Genomic DNA, 8,742 nt, shown 5'->3' on the forward strand with positions numbered 1-8,742 from the left:
GAGATGATGAGGATCAGTAGCTATCACACGACATGAGACTTACACATCCACACTTATTTTTTTAACCCCTAAACCCCTTTCAGGGTCATGGGGAGGATGCTAGAGCTGATCCCAGCTGCACATGGGCGAAGGCAGGTACACTCCTGAATGAGTCGCCAGTTCATCCAGGGTCTACAGGAGCATTTGGGGATCGTGGACGTTGCTCGAGGGTACCTTGGCAGTCCTCTGAAGGTGTCCTGGCACCACCTCCTACCACCAGAACAGCTTCCAACCTTCCAAACCGGGGCATGAACCCACAACCCTTGTCGGTCCAGACCCCTGCAGACAGAGTTATCACCATGTGCTAGTTCTTAGCTGTCAATCAAATGTTTTCACAAGACGCTTTCTAAAATCACAACCTACCAATGACACAAAAGTGTGTTTCAGACAAGAATTTAGACTCCAGACATGAAATGTGCCATTCGTGACGGACATTTGAAAGACGCCACTTAACCTTTGAAGACATTTTAGTAACTCATTATATTAGCACCAAGAGAACTCAGTCTGACATCAGTTTAATGACATTTGTCCTTCACAACTATCTGAAGAATAAGAACCAGCAACCTCCTGGTCACAAACTCACCTCTCTAGCCCTTCGGCCACCACTCCACCCAAAAAAATACTAGAGACACTGCTGGGATTCAAACCCAGGCTCGCCTGTTTACGAGACAGGCGCTTTGACCAGCTAAGCGACAGCGCCACACCTGTTGCTAGCACTGTGAATTTTAATGGCTGAATTAATAAAACATGGATTCTCTATGGTGGTAACTATTTCTACAACTTCCTGTTGCAGCAGAAATTGTTGAAACACAGCTGAATACACATTACCCATGCACTCATGCACAACCTAAACGTAGGCAAAATAAAAACCAGCCGCTGACTCCTCCCCCAGCTGGGTCAGCTGTGATCAGTGCATGTAGCTGTTGTGTGTTTTTAACCTCACTCATTTGACTCTGCAACAATTACCGTCCCTGATGGAAAAAACAGGTGTTAGTGTATTTAGCTGGGATTTTTTTTTTTTTTTTTTTTCCATTTGGGGCAGTGCAGACAAAAGGCTCAAGAGATCCATTTCATTATGCTGCAAACAGCTTAAATTTCCACTTAAAACTACCTGTCACACATTTATCAACACAACCAGTGGAACATCTCCCAGGAACACTGAATGATCTGTTTGTGTGTACTCTCTGTCAATGGATCTGGTGAGGTATTCCCAAGAAATCAGAGTTTCTCCACCTCACTGAACAGGAATAATGAGTTACTGGTCCGTTGAGAAAAGGGACAGCTCTCCTTGTCTCGCTCTCCTCAGTCCTGCCCTTATTTGCCAATTACCAGCATGTAAAATGTCATACAGGTACACACCACCAGCAACCACACTCTTAATCTCATAATAGCCTGTAATTTACCAATTAATTGCAAGGATTTAAGTCATTATTTCATTAGCTACTTCAAAATCATCAATTTGAAGAATAGGAAAGCTTGAACAAGGGTGATTCACTTCAATTAAACACTTTACCAACCTTGGCAAAAGTCCCAAGTCCCAAATGTGATTATGCTTTTTCCATTTTTATCATTTGTATTTTTCTCTTGTTATGCACATTGTTATATCAATCCAAGAGCCGTCCTCTGCGTCTACACTCCGCAAAGCTTTAGCAGGAGTGGTGGGGGGAGCATTTCCATTACCATTGAGATTGGCTAGGATAGCAAACCATTATCTTTTTGAGAGGTTTGCATCTGAAAATATCCCCTTGCACAGCCGTGATTTACCAAGAAGCATGTTCCACTCTTCTGTGCAGATAAATAAAATGAGAATTCTAATGAACCTCTGATGCTGTAACATGCTGTCTTAGATTTGAGCTTAGAATAAAGACATTATCAAAACAAACCTTCTTGCAAATAATCTAGAGGTTTTTCAAATATGTTAGAATATAAATAACTGATAAGAAAACATAATAATAGAGGCAATATTTTTGGATTCTTTCCATTAACTTCTTTAAAGTTTTATTGTTGGAGTTTTTATTTGGTTTAAAGCAAATTAAAAGTCCAGGAGGGATTTTGTCTTGTAAAATTGTTAAAAAACATAAACCATGATATCTCTGATTTAATTTGTTTTTTAAGTCAAGCAATGTGTTCAATAAAAAACTCTTTATCAGTTTGCTGCCTTTTGGAGTAAAACTGTCTTATCAGAGTTTAAATTGTGTCCCGGAATCTTATTCACATCAACATTTGTATTCATCCTTTTCATTATGAATATGGTTTTAATCCGATTCCCAGGAAAAATAGTCCATTTGGGGCCAACTTGGGTACTACAGATGCAAAGTGTCACTTATTCGAGTCTTTCAAACAAAGGGGAATTGAGGTGCTATTTAAGGGAAAATACAGAAAAAATGCCTGGGGTAAGGGTCCTGTCAAGGACCATTTTCCATCTCATTGAGATTTGCAACCATAGAAGATCCAACTTTGCTATTGTGCTTGTGTTTAATGACAACTCCTTTGGCTGACCACAAAGGCAGTAACTGATATTAAATGCTTTGAATGCATTGTCAGGATGCGGAATCTTGCCTGCCACCCCTCTTGATGGAATAATGTATCTATATTGCTTGATGAACCAATTATTTCTGCAGCACTCAATATCAGAGCTACTTTAAATGATTAGCTAAAGCCACTATGTTCCAACCGGTCCATTAGCCACATCTTTCAGGGCCATTTTAACCATCACGATGATGTTGGACCTGCATCACCTAAGTTGTCAAATATGCATTAGGGAGAATTTTGATGGATAATTATGAGTTTGTCATAATGATAGGGTTGTATTTCTTTATGTTTATTTAAAAATCAAAACCAAAGGGAGACCACAGACATAAATATGGTTAACGGGATTCTAACATTTTAATCCTCTGATGGCAAACACTGAAATCATTTGGCCAGATGACAATTTCACACCTCCTGGATGTAAGAACAATTTAAATAGGCACCGGATGCTGCATTAGCTCATGTACTCAAACATGATTTCAAGAGTGGAACAAGTGCTTGTTAGTGTTCTGCGTTAAGTAGCCAACCTGTATTTAGAATGCAGGCAAGATAAAGACCGTACCAGTGTGGTTTATACCTTCAGAGTATGACATCAAGATGCTTCGGCTTGCTCTCATGGACGATTTTCTAGACTTGTAGATGTCAAGATCTAGCAGTCTGAAGATGAAAACAGCCTTAATGACGTCACACAATTGGACAAATGTGTCTGGTTTGCTGGCAGCCGAAAAAGCAGCTTCAGGTTCAAAATTGACAGTAGAGAAGTGTGTTAGGTTAACACAATCAAAGGTACCAATTAGTCATGTTATGCTTGGGCCGCTTATATTTAGTACAAAAATAGAGTGCACACACACATGTTTATCATCGGCTCATAACCATAATTTCTAATTTAGAAGATTTTTTTTTTTGGCCTGTTTAACAGGGAACAAAAACAAACAAATTATTCGCCAGACTTTCTGCTTTTTTGTGGTGTTAAACAGAGTTGCTACAATTATGTTTTGTTCTTCCTCACATCCTTTTGTGAAATATGATATTTAAAAAATCCTGGCTTAAGACAATTCAATTTTCGAAGACATTTCACCTCGTATCCAAGAGGCTTCTTCAGTTCTAAATGAACTGGTGGGAATCCCAGAGTTCTATGTAGTGTGCTGCTTAATTGAACGGTGTCGTTACTGGTGGTCGGTGGTCATTTGCATTATTAAAGAGGCGTGGATCGTCCCGGTTCATGAGGTCCAGTGCAGTGAAGAAAGCCGCTACACAGACGCATGGCCCAACACAGAAGAGCCAAGTCCTCGAGACAGAACCTGAGAGCCGTCCGTCTCCACCAAAAAGATAAGGGACGCTCATTTAAAGACTGCATTGATCAGGGAAGAAACATGGTTTGAAAGAGGAGCAAAAGAAGAATCTTTATTTAACTGGGAAAACATTCACTGAACAGAGGAGGAGTCTTACAGCACCAGTTACCAACCAACCTACAACCTGGTGTCCTGGGATCCCTCCCTAGAATATTTCACAATTGTTTAATAATGCAAATGATCACTAACGACAGCATTCAGTTAACAAGGACAATATCCAACTCTTGGATTCCCACCAGATAGTAAGTAGAACTGAAAAAGCCTCTTCAGTTTGACCTGGATGACATTCAGTATTAGTTATCTCCGCTTGTTTAAAGTACATGTTTTGGCTATAATGTGGTTACATTTGGGTAGATTCTAAAGCCAGCAGGACTGAATGTAGAGCCATTAGGGAGTTGAACGGACAGATAGTGTCTGAAGTGAAGCAAATGATCCAGCTTGCATGAAAAAGCCAGAATTCCCATCACTGCATGAAAGGCCAGAGAAGGAACCAGCACATGAAGCATATCAGCCAAGTGTAATGGAACCTGAACTCATGTAGCAGGGAAACACAGTGGAGCGGTCGCTGCAGCTCCACTATCGAGCAGGCGTACAGAGCAGCAGCTCAGCCACGCAGAAAGAGCCCACACGGGACGCAGAACAATGCAAGTGTGCTGGGTGGAGATGATGATACCGTCCAATTTTAGGAAAACATGGCATAAACGGGCATGTGCCACCAACCAGACGTCAGACTACGTCCCTTCTGGGGTGACAGGGAGGGTTCTGGAGCCTATCCCAGCTGCATATGGGTAGGTGGGGCAGGGTCCACCCCTGTATGAGTCGCCAGTTCCCCTGGTGTCCTGGCACAACACTGTCCAGATTTTGACCACGCCGGGGCTTGAACTGAGAACACTTTGTTTTTCACCGTGAGCTACCATCGCCCCAAACCTCCTTTTGAATAACCTTCACATTTCAAAACTCCTGCTTCATCTTTTGATCCTGTGGAGTTGGAACCTTCTTATTGTCTTTATTGGCCATTTACCACCAATACACAAACAAACCAGACGGGCACAGTTGCTCTCTCTCAAAGTCTAGAGAGCAGTTTTAGATTCCATTTAATTTTAAGGATTCTTTAAGAAATAAAAGGGGCTGTGTTTCCTCTCAATCGCTGTTGTTTTTTCAGTCAGGATTAAATGGAGTCAGACTCAAAGTGAAGAAGAAACAGAAACTTTTGTGAGATTCTCCCAAGGAACTTCTTCATTCCCAAACTTTCGTAACAAAAGTCGTAGTTGGTATCACAAACAAAACGATGATACAACAATAAGGCTGCCAGTGTCTGATTAAAAGCCTCTGCTCTGTCACTCTGCCAGCACCCACTATCTGCAGGGCACTTGCAGCTACACAGCAATCCTAAAATCTTTAAATCTTATTTTAATTGCAAAGATGTTGGAAATCACAAAATTAAAGTTTTGCTGATAGACGATTCCCAACAGGCAGAAAGAATTTGGGAAGCAAAGGAGCAATGTAGCAGAGCGTTGTTTTCTCACAACTGTTCGAGGCGCATGTCTGCTGGTGACAAACCTGGAGTCAGATCACCACCGACACCCCCCGCTGCTCCAGAGAAAAGGGGCTGTCACAAACAAAACATGAAGGTGTGAAGCCATGGTGGGGGTAATGATTTGAAAGTGCCTGGGGGCAAATGTTTCGGCTTTCTGACTGTTCCATATCTGTGTGTGTAGGGGTGTCATCATGGGAGCCCCAGGTTAGCTTGTTATTGAAAGGCGGCAAACTAAGGATGTCAATGCAGTCAACATAACTTAGGAGAAACAAATCACCAACACACACTCCAGTCAAGCTGACAGACTGCTGCTCCCTGATGCATGCATGCATGCAGACACTGAGACAGCTAATTAGACTCCTTCTTTAAAAACATCTGTAGGAGCTTTTTTGTGCACCTAACAATGTAAACCGTGGGTGTGGCTCCACTCTGCTGTCACTTACCCACTTCACAGTGTGTGTTTATGCCTTGATGCTGTAAATTTCACCTTCTAGCAAGTTCTGTACACACAAACACACACACACACATCTCTATTTGAGGGGACTTTCATAGACACAGTACATTACCCAGTCTCATCCTAACCCCTAGCCATCCAAACTAACTGTTCAACATATATTTATGGCACAATGATAATAGGAATAGTTGTTTATTGATGATGTTTTGATACCCGTCCTTTTGACGATACAACCCGTCTTCATTAGGTTTTGTTTACAGAGTCCTCAATCTGATGTTCAGACCATGAAAACTCAACAGCATGCCCAAAATTACATCATGACAGTGGCCATCATTAAAATGTTTTCTGTGAGTACACAATATATCTGGCTCTTCCATCCACTCCGCGTCCTTTAAAACCTCCAGGGCCCGTCCGTGAGGGCAAAACTGGGCGAGCTGCATCAGCGACACTCTGCAAAAGGGGGAAAACATCTGAGCTCGAGTTTAGCCCTCCAACAGCCTTGTTCACAATTTTAGCTTCACTTCTTCTTTTGAATTTTAACGATTTTTGTTGTTGTGTAGTTTATTTCAAACCTGTCTCGTCTTGTCTTCTTAACTGCTTTAACCCCTTCGGGCTTGCGGGTGGGGGTAGACGTTGGGCGAAGGCAGCATCCACCCCTGGATGAGTCGGCAGTTCACCGCAGGGCCCTATGCAGGGTGGTGGCTCAGTCTGTAGAGAACTCGGATCAGAAGGGTTATCAGTTCGAGCCCCAGTGCAGGCATGTTCTGATAGTAAAGCAAGGTGCCAGAATACCTTCAGAGGGCTTCCAAGGTACCCTTGAGCAATTTACTGCACCCACAAATGGTTAGATAGGGCCCATAAAACCCATAAATAATTTATTGAAAGAATAATAATAAAATTGTGGGCAGATAAAAGCATAAAAATTGTCCCACTCCTTATTCATACGTATAATCTGCTCTTTGTTTTGCATCCTCATCTACAGTGGGTGTCTTTTCAAAATGTAACTTTGTTTGATTTTTCTAAGTTCCTTGTTTTTGTAATTTTAATTTAATTGGAAATTTGTTTCAAACGTTGTAAAAGTGTTTCATGATTGTTATTTTGTATTGCGCTTCTCCAGCAGCTTAGGAATTACACCAAGCACAACACAACACCGAGTGCTGGTAGCCTTAAAACATTTTTTCAAAGGATCAGTATTGGATTTTTACTTTACTTTAACAAAAAATGAATAAATCTTCAATTCACCCCTTGAAATGAATGTAAATTTAAAAAAAACATTTGACCAAAGAATCCAGTGTTAAAATCTCTTACAAGTTTGTGTCTCCCTTTGTGGAACGCAGACACACGTAGACTGGGAAACTGGAAAAGCAACGATTCATCAGTACTGCAATCAATCAATCAATCTTTATTTATATAGCGTCATCAAGGCGCTTTCCAGAATCCCAGGGCCTGACCCCAGACAAGCAACAATGGCAAGGAAAAACTCCCCTTTAACAGGAAGAAACCTTGAGCAGGACCAGGCTCATGTAGGGGGACCCTCCTGCTGATGAGAGGAGAGGAGAGGAGAGGAGAGGAGAGGAGAGGAGAGGAGAGGAGAGGAGAGGAGAGGAGAGGAGAGGAGAGGAGAGGAGAGGAGAGGAGAGGTAGAGATCAAGGAAATGCATTAATTATAACAAGCTGTTATTATAAGAGTTGAGTGGGTCAGTGGGGTCGGAGGTCAGCAGGTCAGCATGCAGCTATGAAACAATGAATATAGCTAATTCTGTTTCTACATAAGATAAAATAAATATCTGAATATTTTCTAGTGGTTTACAAGTAGGAATGTATCAGAATTTGGCAACAAAAGATGTTTTGGATTAGAGTGGAAAAGAGGAGTGAGACATTGGTTGTGTGTGTGTGTGTGTGTGTGTGTGTGTGTGTGCGTGCGTGCGTGCGTGCGTGCGTGCGTGTGGATACTCTCGTATAGCTTATTTGTCCAGGTGTGTGTTAGCAGGCTGTGATGGTAATCTGATAGCATGAGAGCCGGAGCTCTGCCTAAATGCTGGCATGGTGCAAGCAGTGAAAGATATTCAGGAGCCTCTGGGTGGGAGGCCGCTTGCCGGCTGACCAGCCAGGCTGCTGAGGGACTCTGGGGCCACGGGGCCAAGCTCATGAAAGATGCATTTTTTGGTCTCATTGGACTTTGTTTCTTTTCCCTTGGGGTTTGTGTCTGTAATATTACTCGCATCCTCTCGCCGTGTGTGTGAACTTGTGTGTATGCATTATTCATTTTTTTTGTTGTGTTGACACTGGCACCTTTGAAGTCTTTTCATGTGTTGATACAGGTGGATCAGCAATGCATCATCCTGCTTTTGCCATTTAAATTACCAGTGAGCTCTGATTACAAGTTAGAGGAGCAAGTCCAGGTTGCAAAGCAGGTAAAACATTTTCTTTTCGTCTGTGCGTGTGTGTGTGTGTGTGTGTGTGTGCATGTGTGTGTGTGTGTGTGTGTGTGTGTGTGTGTGTGTGTGTGTGTGCATTGTCAGAATAAGTGCTCAGTTCACATTGCCAGTTGTAAAGTCTTTCCAATTCCCAGTAAAGGTTCTATCCGGGATGCCCTTTGTCAAGGGTGCTGTTCATAATTTTTATGGATCAGATTTCTTGCTGTAGCCAAGCTGTGCAGGATGAGTGATTCAAGACGGTGGCATGAGCACTCTGTACCTGCTTTTGGCAATAAATGGAGCAGATAGAAGCTCTTCTCTCAGCTCTTGCTCAGAGTAGTAGAATAAATCCACCGCCAGGCATCAACCCAGTCCTACAAGACTCGTGATCCAGCCACTTTTCCTGCCCTACAA

The 8,742-nt window shown here is 42.3% G+C and overlaps 1 non-coding gene across 1 annotated transcript; it reads right to left on the bottom strand.

Moving 5' to 3' along the window:
• Positions 1–665: 665 nt before the first annotated feature.
• Positions 666–739, bottom strand: trnat-cgu (transfer RNA threonine (anticodon CGU)). Its single transcript has one exon. It is a non-coding gene; the product is annotated as a tRNA-Thr (tRNA).
• Positions 740–8,742: the final 8,003 nt, after the last annotated feature.

This window comes from Takifugu rubripes, chromosome 14 (assembly GCF_901000725.2).
Source record: "Takifugu rubripes chromosome 14, fTakRub1.2, whole genome shotgun sequence".
NCBI classification, from domain to species: Eukaryota; Metazoa; Chordata; class Actinopteri; order Tetraodontiformes; family Tetraodontidae; genus Takifugu; species Takifugu rubripes.